We start from the raw sequence: 22,870 nt of genomic DNA, 5'->3' as shown, positions 1-22,870 counted from the left end.
GAGACAAAAGTCTGCAAAATCTCTCTATCGTCTCATAGCTAAAAGGGATGGAAGGGACTTAAAGAGATCCTTCAGTCCATCCTTCTTAATATAAATACAAATACAAATATAGATACACATATACAGAAAAGGATTACATATATATACATTTTTGTGTTTATGAGTTTATACGTAAAAAATATATAGGATAGAGAAACTAGAGAAGCTTGCCTAAAGCTGAGCTGTTTTCCTTAAATTTTCAGGTTAATTTTTAAATTAAATTCACCAATTATATTTAATTATATGGCCAACTTAATTTGAATTACCTATTAAAAATTCTTCTGATTTGAAGGTTCTTGAGAATATTTGAAGTTCTTTAGAATATTGGGCCTAAAAAAAAAACAACAAACAAAATGAAACATGATGAACACTAAATTTTAAACAAATCAACAAAGTAATGTAATTACTTATATTTCATTAATAGACATATTTTATTAATAGGCTCAAGGTGGTATAATAGGCAAAAATGGAAATACCTATTCTTTAGAATGAACTAAGTCTCATGAACCTCATAATTTTCATAAAATTCCACCTCCTCTTTACTAAGAAATCGTCCACAGAGTAGAAACTGCTTTATACATCTAATTTCATCATCAATCCATTAAGTACCACTCTTTGTTCCTCAGAGCTACTTGACTTATTTTTTCCAGGGTATCCATCTGATCTAAGTCATGCTAAATGAACATCCAAAAGTGAAAAAGCAGTGGAGGCAAAGAGTAAATTCAAGAAAGAAAAGACATCCTTAGAGCTAAGTCACATGCCAAGACCCACGATATTGTACTGATGGCAATGACAATTATAGCTTGACAGTTAACATCAAGTTTCCTGTCTGCTCCCTGAAACAAGTTAATAGGAATGACTGCTTGGATACATGTTTCTCCAGAATTATAATTTCTGTTTCATGCATCACACTAACATCAAAAATTCAAAGTACCTATTGTCATCAGTCAGACACAAAACATTGCACTTGTTATTACTCACATCCTCCAACATGTTGATTTAACTTCCAGCACTAGTTAGTGAGATGGATTGGGATTCAGGTCCTTATGACCATCAGTGTCATTTTTCATAGCGTTCCAAAAACTGGAATATTGAGTCCAACCTTATCCTTTGTTTATTTTTCACTATTATACAGTGTAACCAATTTACAGTTAACCTATTTTTCCCTGGATAAGCGGTGATTTTGATATATTTATTTATTGATATTTGTTTCCATCTGATATTAAAAAAGACCTGCAAAAGGAAGAAATTGCACAAAGCATTTTGCACGTCCTGCTAGTCCAGCAAGAATACTCTTGCACAAAAACTTGCATTAACATTAAATTTCTAGCAAAAGTGTCCCACTGCAATTCACAAACCACTTTTTTCTGCCATCTGTGGACATAACCTCACAGCTTATAGAGAAGGAAATTGTGGATAAATAAGCTCAATGGTACTTGCAGATCTGGGAGCAGAAACAGTATTAGCTGTCCTAATGAGAAATGAGGCACCAAGAAAGCAAATATTCAACCAACAATCACAAAGAAACCCACAGTTCTTGAGAAATGCCCAACCTGGAATATATAGAAGTCATTTGACACCAAATGCTCAGTAATACAGGCACTGTAAAGCCAAAGACCTCCTGGGCACAGTATACAAGCAAAAGTAGAAGGCAAGTTCATGAACCAGCTTTGCAGACAGTCCATCATCCAGCTGCAGATTTCAGTGTGTATTAGAAAGGCACTCTCAATTAGGCAAGTGAACCGGAAGAAGTTAAAAAGGTAGCTAATATCATTCAAAGAATATATGCTGGTGGCTGATGGAAATGACTGGATGCATTCATAAAACAAGAGAGGCAGAGGTTAAGGAGAGCAGAATATGACAGCTCACAGAAAACAGATGGGAAAAAGCCTCACAGCCTCTCTTCAGATATTAGCCTTCTTCACATAAGCCACTGGATAAGGGTCACTGGACTGGGAAAACAACTACATTCAAATGCCTAGAGGAAAGGTCAATTGTGACATTAACAAAAAAATTTTTAAAAAGGAAAAGTAGCAAAAGTAAGAATAACTGAAAAGGGTCTTTCCCAAGGTATTTGACAAATCTGTCTACAGATGATGCAGTATCATAGTTGGTTTTGATTAGACTCTCCATAATATCACAGAAATTGCCATTGACATTAAGTACAAAGAACGTTTAAAAGTCATTTCACTGCTATTAAGAAAAAGCTGCACTTCAAATAAAGTAGTGGATTTAAATGTTGTCTCAATGTTTTCAGTCAGATACTGAAGAGAACACTTGATAGCTTTGAACAGTCCATCTACAATCATGTAGTGTATGTATTCAGTGTAGAGTTTCCATTCATCAGAAAGAGGATCTGCCTGGAGCAAATACTGATTGTCCTGGAAAGAGTAATTTAGAGTAACAGGGGTTTAGAATTGCGCTTTCCAGTGTGTATTCCTTATTTCAGCTAACTGAGTCCAGGAATAAAGAAACTCTCACTTTGATGAAGTGCATTCCCACTATTTACAACATAATTACCTTTCCATTGTAACTTTTACAAGTACACCTGGAACTAGTTACTGAAAACTATTTCCCTTTGGAGTCAGATTTACATCAGCAAGTGCAAATATTTGAAAACAGTTTTAGCTTTTACTTAATCCTGGCTTTTCTAAGTATTGACACCTACTTAGTGACAATAGCTACTCCCAGAACAAAATATTCACTGGATCTACTGTCATGTTGATTATCTGGTAAATCTTTTCTACTGTTTCTTGAATCGTACTCCATAGTTTGAACATTTCACTCTTTTTTTTTTAATCAAAGGATAGATGAAAAGATTTTTGCCATTTTTTTCTTGATAAAAAAAGTGTTTGACTCAATCTACACAACATCCAATTTCACATTATGCTTGAATATTCTGATTCTCTCATCCACATTTTAAGCAAGGTCTCCTTGCCTGTTCATTACACTCACAGAGATCTGCACTCTGCCAAGTTAGAAGCAGCATCAGTTGTTTGTCAAAACTCTCCATGCAGCATGGCACAGCCTCTGGCACAGCTTTGTAATTACAGTTAAATTTGCAGTATAAGGAGAGTAAGAAAAACTCTTATTCTTTCTAAGGTTATCAGAAATATTGTTAAACAGATTTCTTCCTTCTTTGTTCAGTCTGTTCTGTACCACATTCAAGTTTACCTATTATGCTGCAATAAACCATTGGTCTTTTCATTTGGGAGAAAAGAATGAAAATCAAATATGCTCAGACTCCTAGTTTTAAAAATATCTGCCAAGTTCTCAATGGATTCAACCTTCTTCTTACTATATATAGCAGAGTCTGCATCCTATTTGTACATTAGTAGAGCTTTCAATGTATACAAAAAGTGCCAGGATAGACTATAACACTGAACATTTCTGGCTCTCCATGAGATGGATGACTAGACAAAAGCAGGACAAGTTTCTCTTACTGCAGCTCCTCCTTTGTCTTTCTGTCATAGCTTCTGTGTGAAATACTCGGGTTTTAGTTCACAGACAGTGCAGCCAAACTGGTAAAATTCTCAGTGAGGACATTACCCTGTTTCAAAACTGGATGATATCAGCTTGTTCTTATTATATAAGAATATGTTTAGAGCCTTGGAAAGTCTATCTTACTAGCTCTCCATATGCAAACTAGAACTATTTTAACTAAAATGAATCTAAGATCATCACAACTTTGATTGAAAAGGTTCATTCTAACATTTACAGAGAAGTCCAATATGTCTCTGCCCAGTTCCTGAGATGCCATTTCCATCAGCAGGAAGAAGTCCCATTAGGTAACTTTTTTCTTTGTTTCTACAAGGGAGGCCGATTCTTCCAATCAGTACTTACCCCAGTAATGATAGTAGTTTTGTCAAAATATATCTCTGAGAACTGGACTAAAATCAACAATGGATTTTATTCCAGTCCCTGAAAAGCATTCTACATAGCCTAGTAAGAGAACTTTCATCATCCTTTACTAGTCTTGTAAGCCACTTATGCTTGATTCCATAAATTTCCTGATGGGAGGAGCTGGCTCTGTCCATGCATTTAATAAATTAATGCATTAGAGGTCACCCTTTTGTATTCAAAGAAAAGTAAACATACACTCAATAAGACTACAATGTATGATTAACTACAAGCAGACTAACAACCATCCCACAGACAAGATAATTGCAAAAAATAGTTGAAAACAGTTTGGTTTTAGTTTAGTGTAGTTTATTATGGTTATGTCGATTTTCTAGTATGCTTTTATATTCACATGCATCTGTCAATAAGAATCTTCTTTATTTACCTAGTGTGTCCCTTGCAATATGAAAGCAGTGAAACTGCTTGGTGTTAGAAGGATGTTGTAAAATTTCAAGATATTACACCCCTTGGAGAAATAGCAGAAAGCTACAGAATCACAAAAGATTTTGTTATTCAGAAAAGGGCAATCAGACACCAAGTAAAAAGCTATCTCAAGTTACCTTATCATGACTACAGAATTTACTGAAGCAGAATTTATAGCAGCCTCCTGAAAGCAAGAGCTACAGGTCTTTGCCATCTGTGTCCTGCAGTTCTAGTCTCTTCATTTAGATCCCATGTACAATATAAATATGAAATATGAAATTTAAATGTCATTTCTCTTATTTTAAACCTCTAATGCTTCTCAGGGAACATGTATAATACAAACACACAATCCTGTTACACTTTTTTGCACGCTGAAGTAAAAATTCATGAAAACAGATACACAACTTATGCTTCTCTCTAGAATGAAAGAGAATTTTACCGTAAAACAAAATAATTGCTAAAACAATTAAAAGAAATTCTTAATGTCATGCAATGAAATTTACTACTGTGTAACCTTCTGACTAAAATTACCTCATACCATCCAAATTCCAGAGAATTATTACACTGAGGTCTGAGGCACAGAGAAGGTGTAGATCCCGTGTCTAGCAGAGCTCCATTTCTTCATTATATTAATACATTTATTCCAATATTCATATTTTTGCAAAACACAATTTGTTTCCCCTATCTGCAAAACTCTACAGAGACAAAAGAGATTTCATCTCAATGTCATTTCTAAGTGCACAATGTGGCTATAACTTCAGAAAGTGCCTGAAGTGTTTTAAGCCCCATTGTACAATGTTTTACAGCAATACTTACAGAGAATTGATGTGCTGAAAATGTGTTCCATGCCTGAGAAGCCTCTTGTAACTCATAAGACCATTTTAAACTGCCTGCAGTCACTGGTGTGTTTTCATAAAGTGTATCACGTCCATTCTTTAATTTAAACAAACAGAAATATTTATGGTGATAGTCCCAGTTTTACCATTGTATAAGCAGCACGTAAAATCCCAAATCCACTCTCAGTGACTAAAGAGGTATCGGCTTCAGATTCACAATCTCTGTCTCTAGGCAAATACCCAAGGGCTTCCTGGGACAAGTTACACTGGGTGACAGAGGAGTCTCAGGTGCTTCATAGAGATGCTTTCATTTGCCCCTCTGTGAAACATCCATCTGTTTAGGAAGAACGAGGCTTATGCTGGTTGAAGGCAAGTCCAGTTATTGTTAAGGAGTTCCACTGGCTTTTCTGACAGGCAACACTCCTGAAGCCTGGAGAACTGCAGGGTGTTCTTTTGGCAAAACTTCAGCAATAAACATGGATGACACTAAAACAGTGGGCTGCAAACACAAATGAAGACTGTTTTATAGTCATGAATCTCATGAAGAGGAGAGATTTATCAGATCTCATGTGGTTTGTCACCATGCAGATTTGGACCCTTATTTTAAGAGCATTGTGAAATCTAATTTCTGCTGTAACTGCCAAGACAACCAATTGCTCTTTCTTTATACTTTTCTTAAAGAAGACAAATTTCTTCACACTTTGTGCAGAAATTTTCCTCCTCTTCCACAAAATCCCTACAGAAATTAGAGAAATCAGGAGGAAAAAAAAAAATCAATGAGGAGGATACTTAGAACAGATTATAAAAATGAAAAAGCATCCTCTGAGAACTTTATGAGCACGTTTCCATATTTGTCATGCATGTCAAAGTATACCTTTAACTGCTTATATAAGGATGTGCAGATCTGAGCTTCTAGAGACAGGAAATAGAACCAAAATGTCACTGGCTACATCAGCTTTCTTGTACATCTATGCAATCTCTACTGTAATTATTTTCCACTGGAATTCTAAAGAACTGGATATGGCCTGTTAAATTTTTGTCTAAAGTTTAAGTGGTTTGCTTTCACTGAATTTCATCAGAAGGTAATTTGGTTGTGAAGAAAAAAAAAAAAAGAATTCTAAGCATCTGCATGCTCATTTTAAACTGGAAGTTTAACATAATTTGAATTTCAATGAAATAAGATGAGAAAGTGTTCAGATTTCAAGTATTTTTAAATTTCTCATGAACGTTTCAGCAGCCTCCAGAACTTGTGTTTCGGTTCACAAGAGCATCTGCTTTTTAAAAATCTGCCAGTTTCCTGCTACTATTGCTATACTGTCAAGTTCCTTTTTATAGTATCTCCTTCTTCAAATCCTAGTGCAGGGAGAAGAGATCTTTCATAATCCTGAATGTCTCATTTCCACACAGGCAATAGATATCATTACAAACTTGATCTGTAAAGAGAGAATTTAAAAATATTTTCCTTCCAAAGCCTGCATTTTTGCCAGAAGGATTGGCAAAATATAAATACTCTGAATGGTACAGTAAATCTCAGGATGAACTAAATCATTAAATTCCAATGAAATCTGCTTGTAATCAAGCTAGAAATACTTTGAAAAACTGCTTGTCTCATGGTTTTTCAATAATTCTAATTTTGGTTTTGTTTCAAAGCCAGAAGTGCCAAACCTGACAATACATGAAAATGAGCAGTGTTCCAAAAGCCATGGCAGCATTTTGAGAAGATCAGCAAAAATCCTCTGCAGGTTTATTTTGACTTCTGTTCAGCTTTCTCCTAAGTCATTTAACTAATTTCAGTATGTGTGGAAATATATTTCCTTACTTTCTAATTACTTTAAAAACAGAGGTATTACTTTAGAAACAGAGAACATACTGAATTTCATCTCTTATACCTTAGTAATTGCAGGCTTGAAAATGAAGACACTGTTCTAAGCATCTTAATGTTTCTTTCAAGGAGAAAAATTTTTAATTTCTATCACTAAGCTGTGAAAATCGACAGAAAAAAAATTTTGTTCTTTTTGTTAGTGTACAACAGGTACACAAGTATGTGTACTACTAAAAACACAGCACAGAAGAAAACAAAGAAGTCCTTGGAACTAAGCTCCTATGAAAATATGGCACGTGTCTAACAGTAAGAGAGAAATCAGTAGGTAATACCCAGAAAACAGGCAAAGAAAATTACTATATTTCTGAAACTGCATATAAAATTGTAAAGAGTGTATAAAATAATGGAAGATGCCTAAATAAGTACTTAAAACTTATGTCAAACTGCAATAGAAATAAAATATTTCTCTCTAGGCAAAAAAACTGATAATGAATGATACTAATTATTAAGCTATATTAGATTAATGAATTTAATAAATAATATATTTTAGGTAAATTAATAATTTTAAAAAGAATGATTAAAATTAATAAAAGAAGGGAGATTTTCACTACTTAACTGTCTGTGATTTTTAAACATCTCCTTGTAGCAGGTAATTTCCTCATCAAATATCGTCAGAACAACAGCAAACTTGGGATAAAAGCTAGAACTGGTGGCAAACTTTTCCAGTAGATTACTAAATATCTACAAATTTGCAGAAAATTTATTGAACAATAAGTAAAGAATGGCAATTTTATTCTAAAACATTTTATTCTAAACCCTGCATTTTTTTCCAGAAGTTATTCTGTTAAAATAGCAGAATAATCTGCTAATTAGTTGCTTTTGTTGTTGGTTTTGCTTGGAAATAAACTAGAAAGTGCATTAAGAAATGTACATAGAATCCTGGTTTACAGTTACCTTTATTGCCTCTTCATATGCAAGATTACCATTTTGTGTGAATAGTAATGGCATTGAGGAAGAGATTATTAAGAACTGCATGATGGCAACTAACTAGTTTAATAAAGCTATGAAAAATCAAATATAGAAAAACAAAAATAATGGAAAAATCTAGGTAGTTTCAGAATGAATAAAAAAAATTATCACAAAAGAAGATTTAACTTTATATATGTATAAAAATAGATATGAAAATGCTATATTTCTATACTTAATTATTAGAATAAACTTTATCTTTGTTCTATTTGAAAGTGGTTCTGAAAGACAGTTAAGAATGGTGGCTGGAACAGCAATGTGAAAGACCCATATCTTGTGCTACTGGAAATCAGACCAGACAACCAACCCAAAAATACTTTTTAAGAAGGTATGAAGTACTTGGGGGAGGATGGCAAAACCCTCTAACTTGCATTTAACCATTTCCAAAGCACAGGACACTGAAATAGCAATCATTAAATATGAGAAAGCACTCTGAAGCAGAATTGTATGAATTCCTTATAGGTAACATACATGTTTACTGTGACAAAAGGCAAATTGCAGATGTCTTGTGGACAAATTCAAGAGATACAACCAAAAAGTTCATAGTGTGATTTTATATAATTTTTCCCAATGACACATTTGCTGTATTTGAATATGTATTACCAGCAGCAGTCTCAGTTTCTGGCAGTTTGTGGTTAAATATCCCATAAAAGCTAACTCACTTCTATTCTGAACTCACTACACTCATGCTGACAGCCCAAATTACAGTGTTTTATTATATTGCATCTTTACTGTGTATTTTATTTATCTCTGTTGTACCTTCTAGTACTTGGCATCTATTCAAAACCTTTACCTGTGTTCTCCTGCTGTTCTGGGGTTTTTTGTAGCTTCTTTTGCTTTGTATTCAGAGCATTATCTTTTACTTTCACATGCAACTTCATTAGTTTAGAAAGCTTATGCAATCTCTCAATGGCATCAAATTGTTCATCTGAATTGCTACACAGCTGCAACGATAGCCTGTGTATTAAATCACCAATTATGACCAACTGTAAAATCCTGCTCATAAATATGCTCTTTAAGGCATAAAGCCACTTTAATTTAGCAGTTAAATTTTTAAATAAAATGTCACAGTAAACATGTATGTTACCTATAAGCAATTCATAATTCAACTGGTTTGCATACTGTCCATTTACTGTTTGTTAGAACTTCATGTCTTGATTTTTTATGTCTCTTCACCATTTTTATCAACAACTCTTTATTTATTGGCTTGTTTCTCTGGAAGACCATTTCTAAGTAGTAGCTTTTGAGGAAAGAGGTTTTCTCCATTTTTCTTTGGTGGACATTTTACAAGGGTCATAAGCACCTGCATCTTGTAAAACTAAAAGGAATGTAGGTAATGGCCCTCTATTTCTTCTGAAACTTTCTAACACTGGTTTGAAATGTTAGTGAATTAGAGAGAACTCAAATCTACAACATTTATGTCAGGGAAAGTCCTACGTTTTACTGTAATACTTTTTATGGGACTAGTGAGTTATCTTGCTGAACATATCTGCTTAATAAAAAAAATCCATGCTGTGAAGAGTTAACTTCTCCCTGCACCAACTACTTTCATCAGCATCACCCCTCTTCAGCAGAGAGACTACATGCTTCCCATGTTCCTCAGCCAGTCATATCCTATCAACTGTCTGCTTTCTTCCTCTGCCATGTTTTGTTTTTCTTGAACAGTTCTTCCTTTGTTCTGTCTCTTCTCCATTACACATGATATGTTTGTATGATAATACAAACTCCTTCTCCTAACTCTTGATTTTATTTTTGTATGTTGTACTTGTTGGGATGCATTTGTACAGCACTGAAAGTAAACCCAAGTTGTTCCTCACAGCAGTTATACCTGATGGCTTTCTTTCCATTTTCCCTCAGCTTCTCAAGAAATTGTTTTTGCTGAAGCCCTGCAAATTCTCCTTTAGCCCTGCATAACTCAATGTTTTCAATAATCTCTTTTCCATCATGTTTTTCATTTTGCTAGATATTTGGCTCATTTACTCATATATTATCTACTCTGATACTTTATATTTACCACCACTATTTTGATTGCTATTTTCATTGAAATTCACTGAGTTTACATGAGATCAAAGTACACAACTCCCACTGATTTTAGTAACTCCCATTGACTTAAATGTGAGTTTTGTGGCTAACTTCCTGCCAACTCAGAAAATACAGGGTCTAGTGAGTATAATCTGAGTTTAGAATCACTTATTCAGAAAAACAATCTTTTAAAAGCTTTTTCTGGTTCCATGGTCTTGCATTATTATGACTTTTAATAGCTGAGGGACCATTTTCACAGAAATCAGAGTATTTGAGGTCTGCATGTCCAAATTCAGAACAAATTAGGAAAGATTAGTTATTTTCCCCTGAGTTTTGTCCCTGAATTTTGCCCTTGCTTTTATCAATGCAACCTATGGTGGTGTTCTCTCCTCTTTTGCAGATGAACACACAACTTGAACAATAAATGAGTCTATGAACAAAAATATGCAAATCTTGTTCTTTGTTTCAGTATTTGGACATATCAACTTCAATTTCCTAAATTCTCTCTTCTAACCCAAGCTACTAATGATGCTAAGACAATTATCTAACTCTACCAGACTGCCTATTGCTCATCCAGCAGAAACTCCTACTTTTACTAGATATTATTTATCTAATTTTTCATATATAATTTCTATTTTCTTTGACAGTGTTTCTGTGTCTTAAGTAGTAGCCAGGTGTCTACAGCTATAAGACAAGGAAGCTTTGTCTGAAAAAGTAATGTATTCTTATAGACTATCTGATATAACTAAGAAGAACAGCTGAGCTTTTAGTCTTATAACACCTTCATCTATAACTTAAACTTGTGTTCTTTGCAGCAAGACTAAATCTGCTGTTATTCTTTGGTAATTTAAAGAAGATGTCCTTTTTTTAACTCCTTCTTCATGTATCTATAAAGGCAGTTTCTCTAAACCTGGAAATTTGTGTACCCATTTTTCATTTCAGACACCAAGCCAATTCTCACATATCTACAATTTGTAGTACAATTGAAGACAACAGGCTTTCATTATTTGTCATATTTGCTTTTAAAGTAAGTCCAGCAGTTTACAAAATCAAACATTAGAAATACCTACCCTAAATCAGAATGTTTAAGTCTTTATTAAAGGCCAGACCGTGATTATCCTTTCTGTAATTTCAAGGGGAAAAATAATGGAAGGATTTTATATTATAATTTACTGGCAGCCAACTGCTGCTGTGGTCCTGAACACTTCCAGTGAAGATCAAGGTGTTGGCAGAGTCCTGAATCACCTTCTCAGACCAGTAAGGAAGTTGGCTATGGAGAAGAGAATTAAGATACCAGAAAAGGCCAGGGTACTTTAAAGCAAAAAACTTTTTGCATCCCATATTTCAGAGAGGTAATACATGCAGTATCACTTAGTGTGCGCAAACAACGGGACTACACTCACTGTCTACTGCTGCTTCTTTGTCAAATAATCTATGAGTCAGGGTCACCATATGTCCCTGCATATAAAGTGACTTGCAGCCACAATGGCTGGTAGGATATACATCTGGTCTTCAAAATACTGCAAGGCTGTATTGTAAACATATTTTCAGTTATTAATGCTAATAACTTGATTTTAGTTTGGGCTAAGGAGATATATCTAATTTGTCCATATTTTTCAGATTTTCTTTCCCTACTTCTTCTTTACTGAGGAGACATCCCTTCCAGGTGGAAGAAAGCTTTATATAAAAGTTGATAGCATTTATCCAGCCATAAAAGTCTTGGGCATTGAAAAAAGAATATTTGCTAAAATTACTGATTTCCCAACATTTGCTGTTTAATTACAAGAAGGGCAAAAGCTACGCATGAGCTAAATATAAATAATTTTTTTTAAATTAAGCTCTACAATGCAAAAAAATAGGAAAAAAAAAGAATTAATCCCCCAAACCTGTAGCTGTGGAAAACAGGCTAGCCGCAGCATAATTTATTTTCATTCTGCCACCCTTATTTACACTATATCAAATTTTACCTCTGAGTCCTGAAAATTGCTCAAAGCAGCTAAATTTTCATTGTAGGTTTTCCTGGAGCATTTTTTAGGATCACCTCATCAGGTGTCCTACCAACATGAATTACACTAGTTCAAAGTACAGTTCTAATACAAATTAATCACAGCATGTACTCAAATATTTATCAAAATGTTTCTCAACCTAGTAATTTCAGACTATAGAATTTTGAGATATGAAATAGATTAAATATTTTACCTTAGAAGCAGATTCCAGTCCTTTTGACTCTTGAAAGGCAGGATTTAATGTTGTTACTAAGTGGTGACCATTCATCTGCCAAGTGAATTTCATATAATGAGAGAGCTTTCTGCATTACAAATGTATGGAAAGTTCTATCTCAGAATTCAATTACAAGTATCAATACTTGCTATTCAGAGCAACAGCTCCAAAATAAAGCTCTTTAATTTCAGATTATAATTGAAAATGTAACCAAATTATTGTATATTCTGTTGCTTTTGACACCACTGACAAATACAGGAACTAATCCTGTACTTGCTACTCACATTATCACTAATGCAAGTAATCCCATTCAAATTAAGAACGTGTAAACAAAGATTATTCATGTAAGTAAAAATTACAAGATAGGGTGGATAAATCCCCTGAAATTGAATGACACAATCCATTTATTTAGTTACTTTCTATAAGGTATGTGGTTTCACATGCCCAGTTGAAGCTAAAAGTACAAGTGAGAATACAAAAGCCTAAATAACAGATACTGCACAAAGTGCAGTCAGCAGTGCAGATACCAGTTGCTGAGCTTATGAAAAAAGCAGCTCCCAGGATCTTCCTGCATTCCTCAGTTCATATTCTCCCACATGCTCATAATCTAGGAGGCTCCTGACTCAAGCAGAGGGTCAACCTTATAAGCTACTACTTAAGCAGGTATAGCCTACTGCCATGACAGCCCTAATAGAGGAAATGTGACAGAAACAAACACTGGCAGGATTATACTTAGAATTTTTCCTCTATTTTCCTGCCTCAGTTTTAGATCTTCAGACCACCACTACTCAGTTACAGTACAGATGACTTACCAACAAATGGGATTCTAACCAAGATAACAACAAAGGAGCACTTGAGTAAGAAAAAGTTTTAAAAGTCATCACCATTCTCATTAAAAAGGGCTGAATAAAAATGTTATGGATAAAACCGGTTAGATTTAGACTACAGTTGTCCAAGCTGCCTGATACCTTCAAATATTAAAATCTTCTCATACACAGCTCCACAACCAGTAATGGACCATTCTAACCACACTTCTGCCACCTAGCCAGGAATATAATGAGCACATCTGATCTGGTGAAAAGAGGATTGCACTTCCCAGTGAGCTTTTCATGATTTTGAGTCACCCTGAGCCATCAGTTATGCTTCAATCTGCCTCTGTTGCAGCTGGACTTCTTGCCAGCCCTTACTAACAGTCCAGTGCTATGCAAAATTGTCAGTCCTTCAAATGGCAAGGTAAAGGCAATTAGTTTGTAAGGTTAAAAGCAGAGTTTTGTGGAGGGACATCCTATTTTTATACAATTTCTTTAATAAGCAAGCCATATCTAGATTGAGCATGTCTTCCGTGCAAGAGTAATAATCACATTTCACCAAAAATTGAATAAGTCTATTGTGTAAATGAAGGACTCCCTAAGCACACATTAACAGGAGAGACCATAGCAATCTATCATCTCAACGATCCCTGAACAACACGATCTGTAAGTAATTTTGATAGAACAGATTGTGACAGCTTCATAGGAATTACTGCAAGTTGCATAGGCAAAAATCTACAGAATAAAAGGAATTGGAATAGGATGTAGGTTGTTCTGTCAATTCACATATGATCAAGTATTGTAAGTGGCCTTGCTAAAATGAGTACTTTTTTCACTAGAATAAAAAGACATAGTGAAAGTACAGGAGTGCCTAAAGTCTCACATATGAGCTAACCATACTGAGAAAATTAAATTAAGATTTTATTGCTAAGAGGAAATAGAAATAAATAAAAAAGATTTCTTTTCATCTTTCAGAAAAAGCAAAAATAAGCACTGTATTTCTTATCATATATAAAACCAGTATGCATTTATGTACATTAACTTGACTGACCCCCCAGTCAACTTACCAGTCCTGCAAGTTAACTGTGTCAGAATGGAAGTCTGGATCTATTTTTTACAAGGAGATGTTATTAATGCATGACAGAGTCTGGTATAGGTGGAAGTAAGTGTGCTGGTATTATTTGGGTTATAAATCTTTTACCCTCACCTCCTTCATTCATCTTTGCATATCATCTTATACAGTGATAGTCACAAGAAATTTGGCAAGTAGGGCAATGCTAGAAAACAATCCTTTTCTTTGGGGAACAATTCTGGTTTTCTCCATTTTATGGAAGTCTCAAACAAGAGACATACAATTAAATACTTCAAATACAGGGAGAGCAGATAGCAAAATACGACCCTCTCCTCTCAACTTCTCTGCAGAAGAACTAAGAAGTTGCTGTCTGCAAATGAGTAGAATTTATCTGTCAGCCCATAGCTATGAATAGTCAGAAAAAAAATAATTTAGAATAGTTCAGAAATCCTTCTCCATTTTAGTTTAGCCTTCATGTCAACACTTCTTTTACTACTACTTACATTAGTGTATCTTGTCAATAGAGAGGTGTTTACATTTTGACAATTTTGCATGGATAAAAAGAAACAACAGAAAGTTAAAAAAGACAAGCTGAAAGGAACAAATGTTAGCATGTCAATTCCCAAATGCCATTTTTTTTTACTTACGATGTGCTGCCTAGATTTTAGCACCTTGATATTAAATAAATACTTCATTTATGTTCCCTCTCCTCTGCTCAGGGACTACTCCGTGTGTAATGAACAAAGGCAATTCAGAGTGATATAGATCATTTCATCAGTACCTCATTGCACTTCACAAAAGCTAATAATGGGCCTTTCTCTCCCTCCTGTAAAGTTCAGTGGGGGCAGAGGTGTCTCGGTTCTCAGCACTGTTGTGAGAGGTCGGAATATGTTTCACAACTGTAACACATTACAGGAGACTTAGCACATGAGAAGCCAAACCAGCAAATCCCAAAACACCTTGATAATGACTGATTTACCTAAATTGTAACACCTCTTTTCCACATTTTTCTGAAACTTTAATGTCTACCAGTGTTATTATTCAGTAACTTCAAACAACTTTTGTGAGTAAAGCACACTAAAAATGAAGAAAGGCATATAACTTAGAAAAATGTGATGAAAATAATAAAACAACACCCTACATTGCATATAACAGTTGCTTCTACAGAAAGAGCTCTATGGAAATGTTACAGCATTTGTATTTACTAACCTGTTGTAATCCACTGGGCTGTGTTTACTTTTCTGTGTTTGCCTTCCAACACCAATGAAACTCTTCTCTCATCACTGAATTTCTTCACTGAACACTTTTCCTCTCTGACTCCCAAGTGCTGTTTTCTCCAGTTGAGATGAGTAGCTGGTGTGAAAAGCTTTAGGGAACAGCAGAAGAGTTTGAGACATCAAAGGTTCTTCTATCCTCTTTCACAAATAAAATGTTTAATTTTGGCTACTTCAGCAGAAGTGCCTTCAGTCACTGTCAGTGGCTCCATTCATGTCTCTCTAACACTGGAAAATAAGTGTGTGTGCTAACAGCTGCAGATTGAGACAACCAAAAAAATAACTACCCACTTAGTAAACAGTTTAGGCTGGCTACAACATTTTCACTTTAGTAAATGCTATTTGTAAAATAGCATTAATGGTGGCAACCTACTCCTTGTACCTTCTATCATATAAAAACTAGAGCACTCAGTCAGGAATTTGCAGGTATTTGAAGTCACACATCTGTCCCCCATTTGCCCTCTTCAGAGAGTGCCTTCTCTGAGAACTTTTCCCCCCACTTTCTCTGAGATTTCAGGTGGGAAATTTCAAGAATTCATTTGTCATTTACTTCCTTTTTTTCCATTAAGATATCAAAACTCAGAGCTCACTTTCGTAATTCAAGCAGTCCAAAACACATTTACAAAATGTAAATCTTCTTGTAATAAATGCAAAAAGGTAAATGCTACAGAATGCAAACCTGATAATGTAGTGACTTTATCCTGATGAAGAGAGGATCATTTGGCACCAGGTAACAAACTCAGTGCAGACACAAAAGTGAGACCACAGCACTTAGGGTCAGATTCAGGAATTTAAGTCTTCACTGAAACACCTTCACTGAAAATCCAACTATGTCTAATTTCAAGATGCGAGTTCTTCTGTTCTCTGCTTCAGGGCAATCAAATGCAATTCAGCTTTGATCCAAACCGCCCATATTGTCACAGCATATATAAGCTCAGGAAAAGGAAGGACTAAAACAGCTGTGAAGCTTTCGTGCTGAAGCATTCTGTCCAGCTCAGAAGAACCTGTGGCTGTTGACATCACTCTACGCAGGGAGAGATAGCTTGACTCACATGCTTATAGTTAAATGTTCTTCTTTCCTGGTAACTTTGAAATCTGTTTCACTGTACTAAAGCTATGTTTTTGAAAACAGACTGTAGCAACAATATGATAATGTGATAATTTTGAGTAATCAAATTTCAACTACTGCAAACAAGTTGTTTTCAAAAGTAGAGTCTTCCTCCCCAAAAACTGCTAATTACAGCCAAAACTTTCTGGCTTTCCTTGTCTCAACTGAATATACATATTGTTTTTCTGACAATTAATGCAGCACGGGCTACACTATGTTCCTAGTCCACTTCTTTTAAAAAAATGTAAGACATAAAATGGTATTTAACTGTGTATAGACATAAATATTAAAGTGGTTACACCATTATATTTCAGAAATTTCATTAAACGGAAAATGCCAGTGTAGAAGCAAAGTCCCACTGGGTAAGAGCTTCCCCCTTTTCTAGGGTTCCAAGGAATTGTTGCCTTTTAAATACAAAACACGTTCTTAAAACTTCTTAATGTATACACTTCGCTGGACATTTTTGGTTCCTCCTTCAAGGTCTATTTTGAATATTTCTGCATAAGCTCATTTCAATTTCTGAAAATACATACAATTATACCCGTAAGTTTGAAATCTTGCACTTCTCTATTTCAAAATGAGATTCCAGTTGATCATATAGCTGTGCAATATCAGCCTGTGATAGTGATGATGCCCCTGAAAAAAAAAAAGAGTAACAATTGTTTTGCTCTACAATGCTTGATGTATAATAATCTGTGAATTAATACCCATTGTGCATGAAATACAGGAAAACATATAAGTCTTGATAGACAAACTGACCAGAGATGCATGTGCATTACTATAACATTCAGGGCACATACTTAGTGGTATCACAGTGATCTGAAATGAAACAAATTTCTAGAGCAGGAAAGGAGGCAGATGTAGCAGCTTTTGGGGTTTTGAGAAGGATGTCTTGTGTAAAAATATCCCATGGATTGGCATCAATCTGCAGGTATTTTTCTATCCTTCTGAAGATTTTTATATTTTTTTTCCAAATAAATTAAAAATGCCATACCAAAAAATAAGCCAAAAACCAAACTAACCAACCAAACAAAAAAACAAAACCACAAAAAAACCCAAAGAAGAAACCTTTTTAAGAAAACAAAACAAACCAAACCAACAAACAAACAAACCCAAACCAGAATGAATACTTAATATCAGATGTTCTGATTTTTTTTTCATTTTGCTTTAGTTTTTTTCCAGACAAACATTTTTGCCAATGTTAAGCAGAAGTTAGGAAAGGTTTGAATTTTTCAAAGATTTTTTTTTTTTATGATAAGTACACAATGAACAGTAAAAAACATCATCCTACTCTTAGAGCTATCTTTTCCTCAACATCATGCAAGATGTAGTAAATATTTACATCCTCATGCTTCACTCTACTCCCCTGTATAATGATATGCTGCCATACCTACACTGTCTTTATCTAAAGTCTGATTCATTAATGATTGTAAGAAACACTGAGAAGCTCACTTAAAAGCATAATATCAGAAACAGCTTTTGCAAGGAGAATCATAAAGGAAGTGTCATTATAATAAAATTCAAGTTTTCTATAAGAAAGGATACTATTACATCTATATGCATTTCTTACAGACTAGAAAGAATTATATTGAAAGGTTTTAACCAATAAAAATGTACTGCTATCCATGTTTAAGTACAAAAGAGATCATTCAGTAATGATTCTATTATTAACATCACATATTTGTAAACGGGAAGCCAAGTACAAGAACAGGCTTAAGCTGATCCTTACCAAACAGCAGGCACCTGAGGGTTAAAATCTGCACCCCTGCTTTGTTCCTGCTCTCCTATGCCAAGGTGCAACAAAGAGGCCTGGCTCCAGGTGATTCCATGTGCCATATGTGCTGCATTTCCTGCACACGCTAGGAGTTGGGAACAGTGTTTCCAGGTTTACAGCTACTCTGATTTTTTTGCTTTTTGTCAGTTTAAGCCTGCCCTCTCCTGTTGTTCACACATTTTATTTAATTTGTGCCTTTTATTTTTCCCCCAAATACCAAGGACAATTAAAAGCATATAACAGGCAGGCACAGCAGGGAAAATGGAAGTATTCCCTCAAAGATATACAGCCAAATTCAGCCCTTTGCAGAATCTGCTCACACAAGCATGAAATTTTCACAGATGTCTGGGTAGTGCAAGGGTAGCATGACTGACATGTTCTGCTGTCTTTGCTATCTGGAATATTTTCGTGGCTCTAGTGTGGGAGGGGCTTCTCTTTCAGAGCATTTCAAAACACAAATCCACATAGCCATTTCCAAAAGGGGAAGATATACACTAACAATGCTGACCCACATGCTGAGCTTTAGCCTCTCTGAGCGATCCTACTGGCTTTGAAGGAGCCATTCATATGGAAAGGCATAGGCTTAGTTGTATGGCCAGATTTTAGGAGGTATGCCAGCTTTGCTGAGGCACCTCAAACTGATTAACTGGTTCTGAGTTCTACCATGGAGGGGCAACAATGAACACTGGAGGCAGAAACACTGTGGGTCATGCTGCAGCTGTGCTCTAGAGAGCTCCAACAGTGGTGATGCTGGCATGAAAGAAAAAGAACAGGGAAACAAGACCATTCACACAACAGTTTTGAGGCTATTACTATAGCTGCCATGCAGCACATCTCTACTAGAAGAACACTACATGCCAAAGGTAGTTCCTCATACATAGACTCTTCATGGAGCAAGCATACTCACCCAGGTTTGCAGAGGCGCTAAGATGGCAATCACTGGCAGTAATTCTCTTTCTTCCTCTTGAAATTTGGAATGATCATGCTCTAAACACTGCCAGGAACGACAGAACAATAAAATAAGTCCAATGCTACAAACTAACCACTTTTCAAATTTATTTGGAAATTAAAAGTCTACAAAAGCAACTAGTATTAGTAAACATTTTGCATTTGTTACAAATACCGTGATCCATATTTCCCCCTCTCCAAATATCTCTCTCTCTTCCATAAAAAAAAAGACCAAAACATTTTAAAATAAATTACATACATAAGCCTATTTTCCTATTTTTAGCAACCAAGTTATGTGTCTACAAAATCAGGGCTCAGGGTCAACAGTGCTAATAGAAAAAACACTGCTTGCAACAAAACCATATATTCAACATCACAATCCTATTTCCACTTTCTGGTCAGAAAGACTGTTTTCTGACCACATTCATGTAATTAAATAACAGTGAATCTCTTATTAAATACAAAGCCTGATTCTCATCTCACAAGAATTGATGACAAAGTTGCTAGCTGAAGTTTAAAAAAAAAAATCACAGTTTATTTATATCTAACATATATAAAATGCTAAGTTTGGGGCAGAAGGAGGGGCAGTGTGATTGTTGTTGTTATGTGTTCTTTTTTTCCCACAGGAAAAAGATCAGGCAGCATACATCTGTTTCACAGTAAAACCAAGATACTAATATTATCCAGTAATTCAGCTGCTTCCCAGCCTTTGGGCAAACTTTGGTGAAGAGAGCAATACTTTTTCATACTTGTTAATTCTGCCAGTTTCCTCTTTAGGAATTTACATGAAAATATGTTCATTTTCATGCAAGTTAGAGTCTGGGGTTCTTTTTTCAAATAGCTTACCAGAGTAATAAATATCATCTGGTTGTAAAGCTACACCCTGCACTATGAGTTAGGTGCTGAGTGTCTGCTTAGTAAAGAAAATACAGTAAACCAATATCATAATGGCACAAAATGAAATACAGATACAATTCCAGACAGTTACATTGAATGCTGATCACTGGGGAAAAAAATTAAATCTTTCAGACAGTGTATTAATAACTCACAGCAACACTGGAAAAACTGATAAACTTATAAATAAACTAAAAAATAATTGCTTTTTGTACTGAACATAATTCACTCTCAAAAGAGAAGAAAGAGCTTTCTTGTTACAAAAAACTACATGAGGGTAGAAAGTATACATTCTAGAATTCCAGATGAAACCCAGAAAATGAATATTTTCTATTTCTCCCAGGAGACATTTTTAAATTATCAAGGTAGAGACTCAGTAGGAAGTTATTTAACATATGAGTTTTATCAATTTTATCTGCCTTTGGAGTGAAATTGTTGTCCTTGGCTGCCTTGATTTCAGCCACTCCTGAATCTCCTTATGCCAGTTACCAACCATTCTTTCAGTGTATCAGCACAGGTCAAAAGATGAACATGTGCTTACATTCACTACTCCCACAATTCCAGTTCAGAAGAGGCTAAGCAAATGCAACCTTTGTACTGCCAGGGCACTGGAAAAGGGCCTTTGTGTAAATCAAATGCAAGTCTTCAAGTTATGGCCTAGGGAAGACTTAAATAGTGCCAACACCTTTGAGTTACCCTCCATGTGTATCCTCAAACCACTGACTGAACTCCCAACGTCTTGTCCCAGCACGCACAGGATTCAGAGTTAACCCTGGAGCTTGCTACCTGAGAAGACAGTTGTTTCAAGCTCCTAGTCAAGAGTTTGGAAGTGACACTGACACAGCGATAGATCCTGAAAGGCAAAGGTTCAGTCTTTCAGTCGAATGGATGAAAATCACTTCTTGAAACCTGGACTACAGATAACCTAAAACATTTCTCTCTCTTAAAGAAAAAGTGAAGTGTTCGAAGTGTTCTCCCTTAAATGTGAGAGAGAGCATACAATAGCAAAAAAAAAAAAAATAAGCTTGTGAGATATATTCTGGAATACTCAGCGTTAATTGTTTGACAAGAAATTCTAACACTGCTCAGAGATGATCTACATAGTTCAGAATATAATGTAATATGCTCCTCTTGAAAGAAGTTGTCAGTATCTGATGGGTTTTTATTACAATTGCTCACTATAAAACGCACTATTTAATTACTAGCATGAAAGTGATTCTAGCATAAAGGAAGAAGGGGAAATGAGACCTCTCCACCTTTTCAACAGTTAATGCACTTGTGCACGTAAAAATACAATGCTTTTTCATATGTATTTTTAATGATGCATTGCATTTTCTTAGATCTGTGGGATCTAATTTCTCTGTTGATGTCCTTAGATATGATGTAATACCTAAAGCAATATATGATGACAGTATATAATTTATATAAATCTAAAATTCTGAAGATAATGGTCAAGAAGAGATTTGTGATTTTGTGCCCAACTTGACAATCCATTAAATGGCACATGGTGCTCAGCTTCTAAAATATACTATCATTCCTAAGACATTTCATGTTGAGCTTCTAAGATAAGACAATTGTTTCCAAAATGTTGAATTAACATTTCTGCAAGGTTGTGTATAATCTGGAACTTTACATTTTTTAACCAGACAGCCAGATTTCAAAACATCCATTCTTCAGATATTGTAATAAAGTAATTGTCAAAATAAACATACTAACACAGAACATAATGACAGAAAACACAAATATTTTTAACAGTGAGTGTCAGGTTTTCAATAAAGCAGAGCATAAGTCAGAGTTTATGACAAACAAGTTTTTTTCTTGTGTGCATCTTAGAATCTACAAACTGCAAGTGTACATGGCCATTCAATATTTATATACACTATCAAAGAAAAAACTGAACACAATGTGAATTTTCCTTACTCTGACTGAAAACTCTTGTACCAGGACAACCGTATCCAGTAGGAAAGCAGTATTATTTGGAAAGAGGCCAGATCAGACAGATGGCAGAGAAAAGGGAATCAGTGAAATGTTCAGTGCTGGAAAGTTTCAGTAGCAATGTAACATGTTAAAGGACAAAAAATTGGTCAGTCTCTTCAGCTTCTGAGATTACTAAAACCAAAGAAAAGTATAGCATAAGCAAAACATTTTTCGAAATTAAATCAAATAAATATAATCACCTGTGGTTTTGAGAAAAAGATCTGAAATATTTAGTGAAATAAGATATCAAGCAGTGCACTTTCTCTCCATATATAATCCAAAATATTTTCCTGTGTTTTCCAAATGAGTATACACTGTATAAAAAAAATCATGGCCCTCTGCTACCTTAATTTTTAACATAAGTTTATGAAACTAGGGTAATTTGTTTCTTATTATTTTTATTATCTGTATAGCCACCTGTAACTTTCACCCTCCTAAGTATGATAAAAAGATAACAGACTTAGTTCAGGTGTATGATCAATAGGCTACACAGTTCAAGTCACTGATCTTTATATGATGTAGTGCTGCTCACAAAAACCCGAGACAGACACCGTCTCTTTTCCTGTTTCAGGCACTGAGTTTAGAGATGCCTAGTGCAACCCTAAAGTAAAGATTTAACCAGAGCTAATTAAGCTATAAAACAAAGATTTGAGCAGATCTGCTTCTGTTGCAAACAACACACAAAATGTTGATGTGGCTCCATCATCCAGCCACTTGGACTCCTCA

The 22,870-nt window shown here is 35.0% G+C and overlaps 1 long non-coding RNA gene across 2 annotated transcripts; it reads right to left on the bottom strand.

The window, feature by feature from the left end:
• Positions 1–359: 359 nt before the first annotated feature.
• On the bottom strand, positions 360–20,999 carry LOC135417143 (uncharacterized). 2 transcript variants are annotated; one of them, XR_010431910.1, is made up of 6 exons: positions 19,233–20,999; positions 16,123–17,187; positions 15,379–15,535; positions 12,268–12,342; positions 7,637–7,761; positions 360–5,697 (listed from the first exon to the last, which is right to left on the bottom strand). It is a non-coding gene; the product is annotated as an uncharacterized LOC135417143 (long non-coding RNA). The 2 variants fall into 2 exon arrangements; XR_010431911.1 differs by having other exon boundaries at positions 17,085–17,187; positions 19,233–20,998.
• Positions 21,000–22,870: the final 1,871 nt, after the last annotated feature.

Source organism: Pseudopipra pipra, chromosome 7, assembly GCF_036250125.1.
Source record: "Pseudopipra pipra isolate bDixPip1 chromosome 7, bDixPip1.hap1, whole genome shotgun sequence".
In the NCBI taxonomy this organism is placed as follows: domain Eukaryota; kingdom Metazoa; phylum Chordata; class Aves; order Passeriformes; family Pipridae; genus Pseudopipra; species Pseudopipra pipra.
Note: the sequence above shows the minus strand (reverse complement) of the source record. Positions and strands in the feature narration are given on the sequence as shown.